The sequence below is a fragment of the Cricetulus griseus genome, chromosome X, assembly GCF_003668045.3.
Source record: "Cricetulus griseus strain 17A/GY chromosome X, alternate assembly CriGri-PICRH-1.0, whole genome shotgun sequence".
NCBI classification, from domain to species: domain Eukaryota; kingdom Metazoa; phylum Chordata; class Mammalia; order Rodentia; family Cricetidae; genus Cricetulus; species Cricetulus griseus.
Window position 1 is genome coordinate 59868927 of NC_048604.1, and position 20859 is coordinate 59889785.

The 20859-nt window shown below is 35.0% G+C and overlaps 1 long non-coding RNA gene across 1 annotated transcript; it reads left to right on the forward strand.

The window, feature by feature from the left end:
* The first annotated feature begins 1322 nt into the window (after nucleotides 1–1322).
* On the forward strand, nucleotides 1323–13072 carry LOC113830932. The gene is made up of 3 exons (XR_004771481.1): nucleotides 1323–1370; nucleotides 7992–8082; nucleotides 12943–13072. It is a non-coding gene; the product is annotated as an uncharacterized LOC113830932 (long non-coding RNA).
* Nucleotides 13073–20859: the final 7787 nt, after the last annotated feature.

Here is a 20859-nt window from a genome sequence, read left to right on the forward strand (position 1 = left end):
GATTTATACATGTATTTATATGCATATATACACATATATATTTACACACAGATACAAGAAATAAAACATGTTATTGTTCATATGATATTGGAATATCTTATAGTTCTCCAGTAAAAGTATTTATTAAAATTGATTTTGCATAAATAAAATAAACAATAAAATATATATGGGAATCTATAGTGAAATTAATAGGAACATATGCATTTGAACTTGTCTCTAAGATAACTTACAATGAATCAAAATTTATATATCATATATGAGTAAAATTAAGCAATGGACTTACAAAAATGGAACAATGTCAAAAAATTAGAAATGGCCACTGAACTAACTCCATATTATTGCTGTAGATATTAGATATTATTTCACAAAAATGTTTAATCATCAATCCACAAGTAGACAGTTATATTTAACAAGAATTTCCTGATATTTGAAAAAGTAATAACATTGTTACTTGCATCTAGAAGTATATTATAATGTGCTTCTAAAGATTATTTGTTGCAGTGTTTTCTATATTCAGGCATGACATATGTGGTGGTTTGAAAGAAAATGGCCCCCCAAAAGAGTGGTACTATTAGGAGATGTATCTTTGTTGGAATAGGTATGGTCTTATTGGAGGAAGCATGTTAGCTCACTTCCTGTTGCTTGCTTATCAAAATGTAGGACTCTCAGCTCCAGCACCATATTGGTCTGCATGCCACCATGTCACACCATGATGATAATGGACTAAATCTCAGAAAATGTAAGCCATCCCAATTAAATATTTTTTTCTTTTATTAGAGTTGCCATGGTCATGGTTTCTCTTTACAACAATAGAAACCCTAAGTAAGACAACATAGAAAAACCTCATAAAGAAATGAGAAAATAAGTCATATTTATAGCTAATATGTAGGTATTATTGAAGTAGAGTTGACCAGTGTGGCAGAATTTGTGATTTAGCAAGTATTCCTCTCCTCCTTCCTTGTAAGTCAAGTCTATCCTTTTCTGGTCTGTCAGGTTTGGTTACGTGATTCTCTTCAGTTAGTTAAAAGTGAGTAGAAGTCTGAGCAGAAGCTATAAATGCATAGTGTTGATGGGGAATGTACTTCTGTGCATGTTCATCTTATTGATTGTTGAATAAAGTACTGTTTGGCTAAGGAGGCAGCAAGTTAGGCAGGACTAGGAGTCAAGTAGGATTCTGGGAAATGTAGTAAAGAAGTGATGATCCAGGCAGGAAATGACATAGCAGGGAGACTCATACATAAACAAGGAAAGAAGGAAGTGGGCCCCTTCTCTCTTCCTCCAGAGTCACCATGTGATCCCGGGATGAGGATGCCTTTCAGAGTCACCATGTGATCCCGAGAAGAGGATGCCAATGGAAGGCTTCCAATAAGGTAAGTCTTACAAAATATATAGATTTATAACAATTAAGACTGAGCTAACAGATGAGAAACCTAGTCATTGGCCAAGCAGCATTTGTACCTAATAGAAGTTTCTGTATATTATTTGGGGCCCTAACTCGGCGATCAGAACTCAGGTGGCTGGCAGAAAAGTGCCCATGTGGCGGTAGAGCTCAGATGGCTTTTGGCAGAAAGATTTATCATAACATAGTGTAACTTGGCTTCTTAAGCTGCTAGCATATGCCATTAGAGTGTTATATCCTAAAGAGAGGATAATTTCTTTAGTCAAAGTCCTACAATGTTACTAATAATGTGGGGCAGACCTGAATACATCTCACCTTAGCTGACTAGAGAATAAGAATGGCAGTGCAATGAGATATACCTTTTGCTTTAAGATAGATTTATCTTTTTAAAAATGTTTTGTCACTTTCTGGATCTCTAATATATTGTTCCTTTTCACTTCATACACTATCCTCAAATAAAAGAAAGATGAAAGTAGCCAACACAGTTTGAATTATTTCCTTTTTACTAATTCCTTTAAGTTCTTAAAATAATCCCTATATAATATGTCTTTATATACTCATAGTCATAAATGTATTTATGTGAAAAATCCAACCTTACTTTAGAGATATAATATCTACTGGGCATGTTATTGTAAAACCACATGAAAGAAACTTACTGGCTAGATTGTCTGGTAGGTCTGTAAGTTTCTTCATCATATCCTTCTGCTGATTTCACAGTAAGTCCCACTGCAGCTCCCAGAAGAAATTCTTCTTCATTTCTCATGGGAAGTCTTCGCGCCTGTTGCAGAGCACTTCCCTGTGCAGAACTCACAGGACGCATCCGGAAAGGACTCACGGTTCTTGCCCTTGCTTGTCTCTCATTGTATCCTCTTGCAAGACTCTGAGCGCGTTCTCTCCCACATCTCTCAGTGTATCCTCTTGCAGGGCTCATGGAATAGCCCCTTGCAGGAATCGTTGCTCGTCCTTGAGCAGGTCTCACAGAAAGAACTGTAGCAGGATTTTCAGCATAACCCCTTTCAAGTCTGACAGGTCGTCCTCTTTCAGGTCGCGAAGCAGGTCCCCTTGCGGGTGCCTCAGAATATCTTTTAGCAATTTCTCTCATAGATGCTGCCAAAGATCTCCCTTCACCTCCTGAAGCACTATTGTCAAGGAACTGAAGAAAGAAAGAGAAAAAAGAATGAACTGTTCAGATATTCAAATTCAGAAAGTTAGTAGACACATCAAGATTCCTAAGGGTGTCTGAGTGAAAATAAAGGTTGGATTTCAAAATGCTTAGATTCTTTGAGTTTATGTATACAACTTGTTTCAATTTCAACCAAGTTTGAAAAAAAGTAGTAGCCTTGTATATTTTTTCTTCCTGTGAACAAATCATACAAGTTGTTAGACAAAAAACAGCTATTAAGAACTTGGTACAGGTTCTGGAATGAAGTTAAAGTTTTTAAAATAAATAACTTTTAAATAACTTTAGTCAGTTATGTCACAACTTATTTTGCAAGCATTTCAAATAACCATTTTCTTGTATAAAGTTTGTTTTGAAAAAAGAAATGGAGGAAAGAGAAAGTCAGATATAGTCTTAGGATAGACACTTTCAGCAGAAGAGTAATAATGAAGCACAGGTAATTAATCAGGAAATGAAGCTAATTGAGTAAATTTTGATTGCATAGTTTTTTAGATATGTACATAGCTTATACTTTAAAAGTAAAATTAAGTAAATATGTTTTTAAAAGCATAAGCTCTGAAACAGATTTCAAGCAGAAACATGTAAGCTATTAGTTTGTCAAACTTAACAACCATGGCGACATAATACATACTTTGGTGACTATAAGAAGAAAGAGACGAATTATAATATCTATTGAGTTTTCTCATCTGGACTATATTGGTATTAGAATAACAACTCTGAGAGTAATGATTATTGATGGCTACAGGTTTGCATGCATTGTATAAGTAGATATGTTGACTGTTTTGTAAACTATAGTTACCATATGGCAGCTGGATAAAGAGAAACAAGTAAAGAATAGACATCATAAAAAGGCTCTTTTGTGCTTACTAATTTGAGTATTTTTCTGCTCCATTATCATTCTATCTTTCTATTGGAACTCAGGGTGGGATGAAGGGAGAAAGGGAAATAATGGAACAGTAAGGGATATGGGGTGGGGGATAGGAAAGCAGGGCAGAGAAGGAGTGTGGGAAAGAATAACCAACACTAAAAGTCCTTTGAAAATGCCATATAGAAACCTACTACTGTGGAAGCTTCCTAAAATATATACACACATAAAAAGACTTTAAATAGTTACCTTACAACAGGGAAGGGCATAGGTTATCAAAAATAAAGTCTAGTGCCTGGTATGGATTACCTCTTTTCAAATTGTTTGTCAGTATGGTCCATGAATAAATGACATACTATTGCATTGTTCTTGTTTACCCTCCAGAACTTGTCAATAAGACCTTGTTGCTGAAGACACCACACACCTGAGTCATGGGACTTGGAGAAATATAGTTCAGACTATCCCAGAAGTTGTATACCTAGTAGCTGTCTTTTATAGTTCTTGAAGGTTCTCTGCATGCTATTGTGTGAGAGAAGTTACCAATGGTTTTATCAGGCTATGATCCATATGAACATATCCCTGGTGCAATAGCAGGACAAATGTAATGGGAGTAACAGCCACTTTCTGATTGTATTTTAAAACCACTCTACATGATAGAGTCCATGCTTGATACCATTAACTGGGTCAAAAATCCATGGTTAGGTCATAGTCCCTAGGAAAGAACCTTGTCCTATTATTCTGATAAATCAACATAATAATAAACTCTCTTCTAAGCTCTTATTTCTATACCCATATATTAGTGTATCTCTCACCTTTCTGGAGGGAAGCTTATTTAGCAGTAGATGATAATTAGCAGAGATCCACAAGCAGGCAACATACAGAGGATGAGAGATTGTGAACTGCTCTTCCCTATTTGGGATATTTATATCACACCCTCTCTCCCAAATGCTCATGAATCATCATAGAAGATGGAATAAAATGATTGTAATAGTCAAAGGGAGTTAATGTCTGTTATCAAAACTGTACTTTTAGGACATGAGAGCACAACTGCACATACAAATTCGAGTAATTGGGACTGTAGTCACATGACTTGTACTAGATTAAGCCAGCCAATATCCCAACATGGAGAAAGATGTAGAATAGAGACCAGATGATATACAACCAGAATTGAGTGGCTGCTATTCAAGTGCTTTGTACATGGTGACTCATTTAATCCTCATAGAGCTTCTATGAAGTAGACACTATTATTATCCTTGGGCTATAGGCAATAAATAAAGCAATGAACTAACTTTTTCATGGTAGCAAGTTGTTAAGTGATCAATTTGGAAACCCTACCATTCTGATTCTGAAAGTTGGCATTATCAGTACTATAAAGTACCTTTTAAAAATTAAGTGAAAATTAATTATTCCAGGTTGTGGTGCATATCCCTTCAGAGATGAATTATAAATGAATAGGTTATGTACAAGATTATTTTGGCACTAATTTATTTAGAAGTCAGTTTACATACATCTCTGTATTAAACATTGTTGTAAATTCCAATGAACTCAATTCCTAGAAGCCACTGTAAAATAAGTATTAGATATGTATTTCTCTAGCTCTATGAATATTTTTAATTGTCTTATCTATTGTTGTCAGATGTAATTAAATATTTAAGATCCTTCTCAACAGTCACCAGACAGGAACACTTAAAATGCTCCTGCATGACAATCATTCAGCTGAGATATCAAAGTTGTAGTCAGAACATTCAGTGTTAGAAATATATACTATTTTAAAGATGATTTGTCAAGAAGCAATCATAAATCAATATCAATTAATACTATCATTCTTGTAATACATTACTAGATTTTAAATCACAAAATAACAACATATCATTTTTTAATGGAGTAAATAAAATATTTTCAGAATATAAAGTAAAAACACAGAAAATGTAATCAATGATTGATTAAAGAATGAATAATAAGGATTATTAAGGAAGTCTGTACAAACCCTCCTAATGGCCAAATACCTGTTTAAATGGAAATTCTTAGACATATAGACACATTTCATAATATAGCCTATTAATCCTTGTTGGGCTATGATTATAGTATTGAAACTGGAAAATACAAAATATTAAAATAAAAACAAACAAGAGATGTCAATGTTATTATAATGCTTAAACAAATTTTCTGTCATCTCACTGTTTCCTATTATCTATTACACCATAGGATACAAAGTGATTATGACCCTTATCTCTACCATTATTCATTTACTGTCATTCATAGTATTTTTTATTTTGATGTCTTCTATTTCTTTGTTTCAGTAATAAAAGAAGTTTTCTTAAAGACCAACAAGAAGAGTCACATAAAACTAGGGTAGTTGCATATGAACTTATGGGATGTTCACACAGAATTATGTTGAAAAGTCATATTTAAATGGTATGAATTAAGGTTGTCTAGAAAATGTGTAATTTTAGATACCTGGGTGAAGCCCCAAACCATTCAGCACCACATCTACAGCCATTGGAGCCTTAGCCCTGCACCACCAAGAAAGAAGAGGCCCTACCTGCACCCACTGGAAGAAGAGATGGGTTGATAGCAGTATCACATTCAACAACACAGATATATGACGCCACCAGAGACTAGAGGTTCTACGCAGGCAAGAACTGAACATCCCAACACAGATGAAGCAGAAGAAAATGACCTTAGAAATAACTTTATGAAGATGATAGAGGCCCTTATAGAGGAAATGAGAAAATTCCTTAAAGAAATGGAGGGAAAGACAAAAAATGGAAACATGGAGGAAAAGACAAACCAAAAAATGCAAGAAATCAACAAATGTCTTAAAGAAAGCAATAAAAGCCAAGAAAAAATCAAACAGGTGAAGGAAACAATTCAAACAGTTCAAAATTTGAAAACTGAAATAGAGGCAATAAAGAAAACACAAACTGAGGGAATGCTGGAAATGGAAAATCTGGGCAGACAATCAGGAACTACAGATGCAAGCATAACCAACAGAATACAAGAGATGGAAGAGAATCTCAGGTGTTGAAGATACACTAGAGGAAATAGATTCATCAACCAAAGAGAATGTTAAATCTAACAAATCCTTAATAAAAAATATTCAAGAAACTTAGGACAGCATGAAAAGACCAAACCTAAGAATAATAGGTATAGAAGAAGGTGAAGAAATCCAGCTCAAGGTGCAGAAATCACAGAAGGAAATCACAAAATCACAGAAGAAAACTTTCCCAGCCTAAAGGACATAACTATCAAAGTATAAGAAGCTTACAGAATACCAAACAGACTGACCAAAAAAGCCCCCTTGCCACATAATAATCAAAACACTAAACATACAGAATAAAGAAAGAATATTAAGAGCTATAAAGCAAAAAGGACAAGTAACATATAAAGGCAGACCAATCAGAATTACAACTGACTTCTCAATGGAAACTCTGAAAGCTAGAGGTCCTGGATAGATGTTCTACAAACACTAAGAGACCATGGATGCCAGCCCAGACTACTATACCCAGTAAAATTCTCAATCACTATAGATGGAGAAAACAAGATATTCGATAACAAAACTAGATTTACTCAATACATATCCACAAATCCAGCACTACAGAAAGTTCTGGAAGAAAAGCTCCAACCAAAGGAAGTTAACTATACTCACAAGAACATAGGTAATAGATAATCACACTTTACCAAAAGCTAGAAATAGGGGAAAAATTCCAAAACAAGGAAGTTAGAAAATGTGGAATGGAAGGGAAGCATTCCTGATGTATGATAGAAGTAGGGCCAAGGGCAACATTTGTACTGAATAATTAAATGCTAGTATTGATATTGTTGTATTTTGATTACTTTAGAATAACTACAGGAAATAATTTAAATTAATAGTATAAACTGTTTATTTTGGTTAACCAATTTTCCCATTAGGTGTTTTAGGCCATAGCAAGTGCTAAAAAGGGGTCCTGAAATTATACAAATGCTTCATTTTACAGGTGGAGAAAATAAGAAACTTCATAGTAAATAACATGTTCAAGACATAAAGCTACTTTTGGACAATGCCAAAACAAAAATACTAAAATCAACTAGCTTCTCAGACCAGTACTTCAAATATACCTCTCTGCATCTAGATTTCACATATCTAAACCAATGTCACATAGAAGACATTTATGTATTACTTTACTGACAGTATAAGACAGAATTTAATTTTGAGTTTTTGAGAAATGGCCTCATATAACACAGGCTGACTCTGGAGTCGATATGTAGTTATGCATGATCTTAATTTTTTCTGATCTTCCTGTTTCTGCCTCCTAAAAGCCAGGGTTATCTGTATTGCAACTACATCAAGTTTTATAGTGCTGAGGATTGAACATAACACATGCATTAGTAGGCAAATATTCTACCAACTGAACAAGATTTCTAAAAGATTTTTTTATCTCATATATATATATATAAATATATATATATATATGTATATGTATATGTATATGTATATGTTAGTGTTTTGCCTTCCTTCTTATATGTATAAAAACCAATGCATTTCTTGTTCCCATGGTGGTCACCAGAAGGTGTCTTGTTTCTTTGAAACTGGAGTTACTGATGGTTGTGAGCCACGATGTGAGTCCTAGGGAATGAATCTGGTTCTTTTGCAAAACAGTAAGTATTCTTAACCACTAAGCCATCTTTCTAGCCTTCTTAAATTAGATTTTCAAAATAATTTTTAATTTTTTGTGGGGTTTGTAGTTGACAGTTTCAAACTTGGAGAGTTACTTTGAAATATGTTTCTTACTATGAATTTACCTATAAGAACTAACCTCTTTTACATAATGTCAAGATTAGATTTAGGTCATGCCATTCGGAATTATCATAAATTGATAATTTGAAATAATGAAGACTAATCATACTGAGGTTTACTTAAATATTCACTGACAAAATAAATTGGTATCTATTATATTTTGCATATTTTGATGATTAAGAATTGCTCATTATAATTGAGCTTGCGGCAAAGTAATTAAATTATATTTGTTTTTAAAAATTCTAGTATGATCTTTATTATTGAAAACAATATTATTATAAATTGTGATAAATATGTGGCATTTCAAATCAAGTGATAAAATATTTTCAGTGTTTCCATATTTCATCTGTTTTAAATGACAAACCATGTAATGTTTAGAGATGCATGTATCTATCATGAACCATTATGAAAATAGAAATACAACATGTATGTAAAATACAGTTCCTAGTTAAAATAGCCCACTTTTTGACTGGGAAACACACACACACACACACACACACACACACACACACACACACACACAGACACACAGACACACACACACACACACACACACACACACTAAACATCTTAAAATCTGTCACCAATTTAATCTCTTTCCTGTCAGTCTATCTGGGTGTCATATGCGCATTTGTCACTTAAAAAAGTGGTTTTTACAAGATGAAAAAAGAATTCTTAATTATTTCTGCTGTTGTGGCAGCAACAGTTTTTAACAGAGAAATAACCACTTTTCTAGCTTCTCAAAAGAAAATGTGAGCATAATGCTGTGATAATTATTTTCAGCAATGATAACCATAATATCAACACTCAAAAAGCCCACAATGGCAATTTAAATATGATCATGCTGACCTTTTCCTGCTTGCCATTCCTGTTTTAAAGGACACTCTCAGAAGTATTTAGTTGGTAGATGATAATCTCTAAAACTAATAAAATTGTTGTATTAAAAATGGATTTATTCACAGATTTTAATATAATTTAGTGTAGATACTGGTTCTCTATTATGTGTTAATTTACTTTTGTTTCAACACTTTTGGTAACTTTTAACAAAGGTGTATTCACAGAACGAGTTTTTCAGGAATTTCAAACAGAATTCCCATGTAAACAAAAATAGATTCATAGTGCTGAATTTCTTATTCTTTTTGTTTACTATACATATAAAAGTAGGCAACAATAAAAATGGAAAATTGGGAAATATTAATTTGATGAATATGAGATTACTGTATGCACAGCATTCATTGACAGGTAATAATAACACTTGCTTTTCTCTTTCATCTTTTGGTTTAGGCTATTGATTAAATAATATTTGTAATATGGTTAATATATCTTTCATTTTTGAATTATTCATTTGAGATATCAACCTGATTCTTGTGATTACCTATTTCCATTATAGTCTCCATCTCTTCTTTCAGTCCTCTGCTCAAATGTCACAGTAGCAGAATTTCCCTGACCATCCTATATAATATCAGTTTATCCTACATTATTTTACTTTTGAATGAATATTTGTGGCACCTATAAGGAACTTTAAAATTATCCTACGTTGGAAGAAACTAATGCCCACAGAATTAAAGTGCCTTTTTATTCAAAGTCACTATGATTATTAAAAAGAATAACAATAACAAAACAAAAAATAAACCCCTGATGGTTCTAAAATCTAGACTTCTCATGTCTTTATTTAATAGTTTCTACTGTACAGATGACTAAATTCTGATCTTAGAGATAAAGTTTGTGCTTGTAGATCATCATGAAATCCTTTTTATGAACACTGTAAACCTTTATCAGTGGACATACTCATGCATCTAACTCTAATGAGTGGGGAATTATGTGGTATGAACTGATACATCAATGGAGACATGATAGTTGCTGAAATATTTGTATACCAGAAGTCTAAATAATCACTAAGTTAAAGTGACTTTCTTAACTATATAAAAGTCCTGTTTCTAACATGAAGTGATGTGAAACTAGAGAGAAGCAAAAGCATATCTGGTCTAAAGAGGTTTTTCAAACTTCAATCAGTTGCAAAACCTTGTTGGCATTCACTGGGAAATTTCAAAGCTTACAAAAAGATAAACTACCTTATATGTGAGAATTTTGTATCTGTGAAAATTTTTATGAGGAATTTATTTTCCAGGTATTTTGGAGAACATAACTAGCAGAGAAGTTCTCATTTACTTTGTTAAATTCTCAAAAAAATATTTTTCATTATAAATTTGAAAAACATATGCAGTGTGCCATGATTTTGGTACATTTTGGGGTTTACCAAAAGCAGAATACTACACATGCACACAATGATTTTAGGTAGTAGAACATTCACATATTAAAATTTTTAATGAAAAAATTAAATAATTATTTTGGAAAAAAACACATCAAATCAAAATCTAACATCTGTTTTTTTTCTAGTCTTTCCAAAATTATCATGTGTTTCTCAGTGTAAGAAAGTGTGATGAAACAGAAGAATACTTGAATTATACCAGGGTTCATCAGAAATATTGTCTATATGGAGTTTTTCTACAGTGGGGCACCTGCATGAGAGTCATCTGGTTATTGATAACATGAATATACTTTAGTACATTTGAGAAGTGGAATGGAGCTCAAAAATAGTTTTAAAAAACATCCTTAGGGAATTCTGAATACATTAAGGTTTAGAGAAAACATTAGATATTCTCTGTTGGCTAGTGAGTTTCAGAACATGTAGGTGGCTAGTAAGGGGGACCAACAGTATGCTTTAATGAAAACACCCATTCAGAGTAATGTGACCTTTCTATATAATCAACAGCTCAAAAATTGGGTAAGTAGTATAATTTGTCTGGATCTGAGCTCCCTTAAATATTAATATAAAATATTAGCTAGTTTCCAGAATTGTAGAAATAAAATGATTTTTCAATGAATTATATTATGAATTGTAAATAACTTTTAAAAATAATTACATAGAAAGAGACCCTGTCTTAAACACTAAGGTGGAGAGTGACTGAGGAAGACATCTGATCTCAAGCTCTGGGATCCACACATATTGATGATTACAAAGTGGAGTCAGAGATAGGTTAAAAAACAGGCATGCATACTGATAACCACATCCACAGGTATACATCATTCACAAATGTGTATTATGGTTGTCATACAATTCAGCAGTCCTACTACTGACAGTATGTCTAGATGAAATTTAAATACTACATCAAAGAGATATCTTCACTGCTTTGTTTACTCCAGTACTGTCCAGCACAGCCAATGGACTTGCCCTAGCTCTCCACCAATGCATCAATATATAAAATCAGTAGTGTTGACAGACATGGGTCACATATCTGACTGCACATCTATATATTCTTAGCTCTAACAAAAGAAAAATATCCTATCATTCATGATGTCATGGCCTGCTTGAGGATGGTAGTTGTATACATTATGTTACACAAAGTAAGTTCGACTCAGTAAGTCAAATGCCAATTGAGCTCACTTGCATGTTAGTTCCATAGTACCACAAGGCAAATCAGTAGTTATCAACAGCCTGGATATTCATGCAGGAAAAAGGCAGTACTGATCAATGGATACAATACTTTAATGATGCACTAGGAATATTCTCAAGAAATCTACTAACCAAAATGGTGTATCTAATCACTAGAGTTTATTATTAAAAAATCAAAAAGAAAGCCGGGCATTGGTGGTGCACGCCTTTAATCCCAGCACTCAGGAGGCAGAGGCAGGCAGATCTCTATGAGTTCGAAGCCAGCCTCGAGTTCCAGGACAGGTTTCAAAGCAATACAAAGAAACCCTGTCTCAAAAAACCAAAAAAAAAAATGAAAAAGAAAATAAAGTATTTTTGAAAATTAAAAAATTGCATATATTAGTGATAGTAACAAATTAATAGATACCGACATATAGTATTGGGCACACTGGAATCTTTGTATAATGCCTTTATATTTTTTCTTTGTAGAAAAGAAAAAATCTGATCCATTTCAACATACTAGGAACTGAATTCTTTTGAAGATTTTCAAAATGTTTAATATAGGATCCCAGTAGTCATGAGTGTAAAATATGGAACTGGATTACAATATTGCTCCATTTACTTAGCTTTACATTCTCATATAATACACTCAATACCAAACTGTAGGTGGCATCTATTCTAATCTTTATATTTATCTTGAAGTTATCAAAATCATTCATTAAAAATTGAAGAATATTCATTCACTTGGGTTCACTGTTACTCCATAACTCATGAAGCACTCTGATTTAAAGAACATGTCCTGCCTGTGATAATTATAATTAGCTGAGGTCAATATTCTAAAAGAGTAAAAGTTAGTAGAACACACAGTTCTTAGAGGAAAGAATGAGACAAGATAGACCACTCTTACCTAATTATTTCAGTTACATTTTGTGAAGAAACTTAAGTATTTCATTTGACATGTTAGAAGAGGGGGCATTCACTAAAAAGAAATTAACCTTATTAAAAAAAGCTGATGTAAATGTGCATACAAGAAATTTTTAGTGAGTGATATAGCAGCAAAGTATAAGACAGAGTGATTGACTGACAAAATACTTGTGTACAGAAACTGTTTCCATACCTTACTAACTTGCAAAATGCACTTAACATCTCTTTCCATACCAACAAAAATCCCCCCCAAGTAAGGCAGATGTTCATATTAGTTCATGGAGTTGGTATTAATTTCTATATCTGAGGATAACAACAACACAGAGGTTTGTGAATGATATCACATCTGTACATATATTTTAAGTTTTTTTCAGATTGGATGGCTTTTGTGGAATATTATCTGGGCAAAGGTGGGTTACATTTGTTTATGCTGCAGAATATTACTTTACCTGTATAAAATTGTGTTATATTTGTCATTTTTATGCTGCATTTGTTTAACAATGTAAAGACAGTGTTTAATTTTGTAAAGATGTGTTGCATATGCTGTACCTTGCTTGCCTAAGACACCTGATTGGTCAAATAAAAGCCTGAATGGTCAATAGCTAGGCAGAAGAAGGTTAGTTGAGGCTGGCAGGCAGAGAGAATCAATAGGAGGAGAAATCTATGCTGGAGAGAAGGAAGAATAACAAGAGAAGAGGAGAGAACAAGGGAGACACCTGGGGCCAGCCAGGCAGTTGCCAGCTACCAGACAAGAGAAAGAGTGAAAGTAAGATATACAGAAGAAGGAAAAATAAAAAACTCTGAGACAAAAGGAAGATAAAAAGAAACAGGTTATTTTAAGTTAAAAGAAAGAACCAGAAATGAGCCTAAGCTAGGCTGAGCATTCAAAATGAATAAGAAGTCTTTGTCATGATTTTGGAGTTGTTTGGTGGCCTAAAAGAAAAAAGCCTGGTACAGATGGTAGCTTACAATGATTTTTAAACAGATATTACCTGTATCTGAGATGTCTCTTATTGTATATCCCCCAAATATTGTATATATTAGTATTATTATGCTTAATTAGGAATTGATGCAATACTTTCACTTATTTAATGTTATCTCTAAGGGATAGGAAACATATGGAAGCAAAATTGTTGTTAGGTTTTAAATCTTTCCAGGGAATTTCTGATGATCTCTACACAGAATGTCTCCTTTGGTAATTAATACATATGATTTGAGGGGTTCCTGTGTCCCCAGCTGTCATTTAAAACCACCCATTTGGAAGATTATGGCAACACTGTATCAATAAAGAGTGCAGATGATGATATTTGACAATTAGCTCCAGAATATTATTTCTGTATCTTTTTATTTCCCTAAAAACACTCTTGGTGATAAGCAAAAGAGCACATTGAAAATTTTAATGAAGGGCAACATGAAGTTATTTTGGTGTGCATTTACCCTTGAATTAATAAATTAAAATTGGCCACACAAAGAACTAATTTTCTCAGTAACTGCTAGAAACTGTATGTGTATGTGTCACAGTTCATCCTGAACTAAATCTAAATGAAAAGGTAACGTAACATTGGTTTGAGGAAGTTCATAGGTAAACAAAAGATTTTCTAGAAGTCTAACAGAATATAATCTCTGAACATTGAATCAATAAATTCCTTACAAGGGGTTAAAATCTTGCCTATTTGTCTTTTACAGTATGTAGTGTTTGTTTTATGAAATGGTCAGCAATGAATACAAATAAAATATTGTGTATCTACAGTAAAATGTATTAGCTCCATGGAACCCCCAGCTACCAGGCAGCAGTACTCTCTCCCACCAAGCATGCCCTGCCATTTTACCAGCGACCACCCCACCCATTGGCTCTACTTGCACCTGGAGGGACAGCAACCACCCAACCCACAAGCTCCAGCTGCACCTGGAGGGGCAGTGACCACCTCACCTACTGGCTTTGCCTGTACTTGGAGAAAAAGTGACCACCCAACCCACTGGCTGTGCCTGCATCTGTAGGGAAAGTGACCACAAGAGCCACAGGTGACAACTGCAGCCAGAGGAAGAGACTTCAACTGTACCTGGAGGAAAAGTGACCAACAGAGCAACTGTACCAGATGGAGAAAGAGATGGGCAGACAGCAGTGTAAAAATACATTCAACAACACAAAGAGCAATATGGCACCACCAGAAACTACTGGTCCTACATCAGCAAGACCTGAACAACCCAACACAGATGAAGTAGAAGGGAACAACTTTAAAAGTAACTTTATGAAGATGACAGAGGCCCTTAAAGAGGAAATGAAAAATTCCCTTAAAGAAATGGAAGAAAAGACAAAAAATGGAAGAAATGAATAAATATCTTAAAGAAATAAATAAAACAATAAAACAAAAGAAAGAAACAGTCTGACACTTGAAAATTGAAATAGAGACAATAAAGAAAACACATACTGAGGGAATTTTGGAAATGGAAAATCTGGGTAAACAAACAGAAACTACAGATACAAGCATAACCAGAAGAATGAAAGAGATAGAAGAGGGAATCTCAGGCATTGAAGGTACAATAGAGGAAACAGATACACTGGTCAAAGAAAATGTTAAATCCAATAAATTCTTAACACAAAACACCCAGGAAATCTGGGACACCAAAACAACAACAACAACAAAAAAAACGACCAAACCTAAGAATAATAGGGATAAAAGGATAAGAATTCCAGCTCAAAGGCACAGAAAATGTATTCAGCAAAATCATAGAAGAAATTTTTCCCAACCGAAAGAAGAATATACCTATGTAGGTACAACAAACTTACAGAACACCAAAGAGACTGAACCAAAAAAAGTTCCCTCACCATATAATAATCAAAACACTAAACATACATTATAAAGAAAGAAGAGTTGCAAAGGAAAAAGGCCAAGTAACATTTATATGCAAAGCTATCAGAATTACACCAGACTTCTAAGTGCAGAAGGTCCTAGACAGATGTCCTGTAGACACTAAGAAACTACAGATGCCAGCCAAGACTACTATACCTGCAAAGCTTTCAATCACTATAGATGGAGAAAACAAGATATTCCATGACAAATCAGATTTAAACAACACCCATCCACAAATCCAGCCCTACAGAAAGTACTAGAAGGAAAACTCCAACCCAAGGAAGTTAGCTACATCCATGAAAACACAGTCAATAGATAATCTCAAACCAGAAAACCCCAAAGAAGGGAAACACACAAACACTACCACCACAACCAACAACAAAACAAATATAAGAGGAATCAACAATCACTGGTCATTAATATCTCTTAATATCAATGAACTCAATTCACCTGTAAAAAGACACAGGCTAAGAGAATGGATACAAAAGCAGGACCCATCCTTCTGCTACATACAAGACACACACCTCAATCTCAAAGACAGACATTACCTCAGAATAAAGGGTTGGGAAAAGATTTTCCAATCAAATATACCTAAGAAAAAAGTGGGTGTAGTTATCCTAATATATAACAAAATATACTTCAACCTAAAATCAAACAAAAGGGACAGAGAAGGACATTTCATATTCATCACAGGGAAAATCCTTCAAGATGAAGTCTCAATTCTAATCATCTATGACCCAACACATCAAACCCCACACACCAATAGTGGGAGACTTTAACACCCCACTGTCACCACTGAACAGGTCTGCCAGATAGAAACTTAACAGAGAAATAAGGAAACTAACAGATGTTGTGTCTCAAATGAACATAACAGATATGCATAAATACTCCACCCAAACACAAAAGAATATACCTTCTTCTCAGCACCTCATGGACCCTTCTCTAAAATTGACCATATACTTAATAACAAAACAACCTCAACAGATAAAAATATTGGAATAGCCACTCTGTATCTTATCAGATCATCATGGCTTAAAGTTGGATTTCAACAACACTAATTGCAGAAACCCTACAAACTCATGGAAGTGAACAGCACTCAACTGAATCATCACTGGGTCAAGAAAAGAAAATAAAAAAAATTTAAGGACTTCCTAGAATTCAATGAAAAATAAAAGCACAACATGCCCAAACTTACAGAACTCTATGAAAGCAGTGCTAAGAGGAAAGACCATAGTACTAAGAGCCTACGAAAAATATGTGATGAAATCTCATACTACTAACTTACAGCACACCTGAAAGCTGTATCGCGAAAAGAAGGAAACTCACCCAAGAGGAGTAGATGACAGGAAACAATCAAACTGATGGATAAAATTAATAAAATAGAAAAAAAGAGAAAAATACAAAGAATCAATGAAACTGAGTTGGGTCTTCGAGAAATTCAACAGACAGACAAATGCTTATCTAAACTAACCAAAAGGCAGAGACAGTATATCCAAATTAACACAATCAGAATTGAAAAGGGGACATCAACAGATATTAAGGAAATCCAGAGAATCATTAGGTCAAACTTTGAAAACTGTACTCCACAAAATTGGAAAAATTTAAAGAGATGGACAATTTCCTATACAGGTACCACATAAATGAAGACCAGATAAACAACTTAAATAGACCTATTACTTCCAAGGAAATAAAAACAGTCATCAAAAGTCTAACAACCAAAAAAAGCCCAGGGCCAGATGACTTCAGTGCAGAATTCTACCAGAATTTCAAATAAGTGATAATACCAATATTCCTCAAGTTGTTCCACACAATAGAAACAGAAGGAACAATGCCAAACTCTTTACCAGGCTACTGTTTCCCTGATACCAAAATCACACAAAGACATAACTAAAAAGGAGAATTACAGATCAATCTCTCTCAGGAACATTGGTGCAAAAATAATAAAATACTGGCAAACCGCATGCATGCAAGAACACATAAAAAAAAAATCGGCCACCATGATCAAGTAGGATTCATCAGAGATACAGGAATGGTTCAACATACAAAAATCTGTCAATGTAATCCACCATATAAATACACTGGAAAAAGAATATACAAGATCATCCCATTAGATACTGAAAAGCCTTTGACAAATTCTACAGCCCTTCATTATCAAGGTCTTGGAGAGATCAGAAATACAAGGAGCATATGTAAACGTAATAAAGGCAATATACAGCAAGCTAACATCAAACTAAATGGAGAGAAACTCCAAGTGATCCCACTAAAATCAGGAACAAGACAGAGCTGTCTACTCTCTCCCTATCTATTCAATATAGTACTCAGTTCTAGCCAGAGCAATGAATTAACAAAGGGAGATCAAAGGTATACATTGGAAAGGGAAAAGTCAAACTTTAACTATTTGCAGATGATATGATAGTGTACATTAGTGACCCCCAAAATTCTACCAGGTAACTCCTACAGCTGATAAACACCTTCAATGATGTGGCTGGATACAAGATTAACTCAAGCTTGGTCCCCCTCCGCCCTCTGCCCTCTGCCCACTGCCTGAGGTGGCTCTGGCACTCCTCTGGCCCCAACTCCCCCATAAACCCCTCCTCCTTCTTCTTGAGCCTGTCCCTCAATAAGAGTGGACCTGCCCAGCCAGGGGGGCCCACCCTGAGTATGGACACACCTCACCCTTGTCCCCCCTCTGCTCTCTGCCCTCTGCCTGCTGCCTGAGGCGAGTCTGGGCTCTGCTCTGGCCCCAACTTCCCCCATTACCCCCTCTTTCTTCCTGAGCCTGCCCCTCGAAAGTAGTGGAAATGCCCAGACCAGAAGGCCCACCCTGAGTCTGGACACACCTCACTCTTGGTCCCCCCTCTGCCCTCCGCCCTTTGCTTGAGGAGACTAAAAGAGAGGGAGAGATGCCACCTGCACCCACTGGAAGTAGGGATGGGAAGATGCCAGAATAAGAACACACTCAACAACAGAAAGACCAATATGACACCACCAGAATCTAGGGACTCCACACCAACAAGAACTGAGAAGATGAACACAGAGGATGAAGAGGAGATGGACCTTAAAAATTATCTTATGAAGATGACAGAGATCATTAAAGAGGAAACAAAAAAATTCCTTAAAGAAATAAAAGAAAAAACAAGCAAAATATACATGAAATGGAGGAAAAGACAAATAAAAAATTGAAGAAGTAAACAAATCTCTTAAAGCATCTAAAGAAAGCCAAGAAAAACAACCAATTCAAACAGTCCACAGTTTGAAAGCAGAATTAGAAACAATAAACAAAACACAGAATGAGGGGATGCTGGAATCAGAAAAGCTGGGTAAACTATCAGAAATCACGGATGTAAGTATAACCGAGACTCACTAGAGGATATACAGTCATTGACCAAAGAAAATCTCAAGTCCAACAACTCCCTAACTCTAAATATCCAGGAAATATGGAACACCACGAAAAGACCAAACCAAAGAATAATAGGTATGGAAGAAGGTGAAGAAATTCAGCTCAAAGGTACAGAAAACATATCCAATAAAATCATAGAAGAAAACTTCATCTCTTTTGTTTGATTTTAGTTTGAATTCTAATTTGTTAGATATTAGGATTGCTACACCAGCTTGATTCTTGGGTCCATTTGATTGGAAAGTCTTTTCCCAACCCTTTACTCTGAGGGAACGTCTGTCTTTGAAGTTGAAATGTATTTCTTGTATGCCAGCAGAAGGATAGATTCTGTCTTCTGTCTTTGTATCCATTATGTTAGCCTGTATTTTTATAGGCAAGTTAAGACCATTGACATATTTCCTATGAGAATGACCTGTATGGTAAGAACTTTGAGTCTTTAAAGTAAGAAATTAAAGAATATACCAGAAAATGGAAAGATCTCCCATGCTCTTGGATAGGTAGGATCAACATAGTAAAAACGGCAATCTTGTCAAAAGCAATTTATACATTCAATGCAATTCCCATAAAAATCCCAACACAATTCTTCACAGACCTTGAAACAAAAGTACTCAACTTCATATGGAAAAACAAAAAAACCCAGGATAGCCAAAACCACCCTGTACAATAAAGGAACTTCCGGAGGCATCCTCATCCCTGACTTCAAGCTCTATTATAGAGCCATAGTCCTGAAAGCAGCTTGGTATTGGCACAAAAATAGACAGGTTGACCAACGGAATTTAAGTAAAAACCCTGATATTAAACCACACACATATGAACATTTGATTTTTGACAAAGAAACTAAAGTTATACAATGGAAAAAAAGAAAGCATCTTCAACAAATGGTGTTGGCATAACTGGATTCAGACAGGTAGAAGATTGCAATTAGATCCATATCTATCACCTTGCACTAAACTTAAAACTCCAAATGGATCAAAGAACTCAACATAAATTCAGCCACACTGAACCTCCTAGAAGAGAAGGTAGGTGGTACCCTCGAACAAATTGGTACAGGAGTCTGCTTCCTGAACATTACACCTGTAGCACAGACACTGAGATCTTCAATTAATAAATGGGACCTCCTGAAACTGAGAAGCTTCTGTAAGGCAAAGGACAGAGCAAGACAAAAAGGCAGCCCACAAAATGGGAAAATATATTCACCAACCTCATATCTGACAGAGGGCTGATTACCAAAATATACAATGAACTTAAGAAGCTAGCCACCAAAACACCAAACAATTCAATTAAAAGTTGGAGTGCAGAACTAAATAGAGAATTCTCAACAGAGGAATACAAAATGGCTGAAAGACACTTGGGAAAGTGTTCAACATCCTTAGCCATCAGGGAAATGCAACTCAAAACATCTCTGAGACACCATCTTCCTCCTGTCAGAATGTCTAAAATCAATAACACAAAGGTGAATCTATGCTGGAGAGGATGTGGAAAAAGAGGAACTCTCCTCCTTTGCTGGTGGGAGGGCAAACTTGTACAACCACTTCGGAAATCAGTATGGCAGTTTCTCAGGAAAATTGGAATCAGCCTACCTCAAGATCCAGCAATTCCTCTCTTGGGCATATACCCAAAGAATGCACACTCATACAATAAGGATATATGTTCAACTATGTTCATAGCAACATTATTTGTAATAGCCAGAACCTGGAAACAACCTAGATGCCCCTCAAATGAAGAATGGATAGAGAAAATGTGGTACATTTACACAATAAAGTACTACTCAGCAGAAAAAAAAATGAATCTTGAAATTTGCAGGCAAATGGATGGAAGTAGAAGAAACCATCCCGAGTGAGGGAACCCGATCATAAAAAGATAAACATGGTATGTACTCACTCATTTTTGATTTTCAGACATAGAACAAAGGATTACCAGTCTACAATCCACACTAACAGAGGAGCTAGGAAACAAGGTGGACCCCAAGAGAAGACTGCATATTTTCTCAAAGAAGGGGATGGGGACAAGAACCCCTAACCAAAGTGGGAGT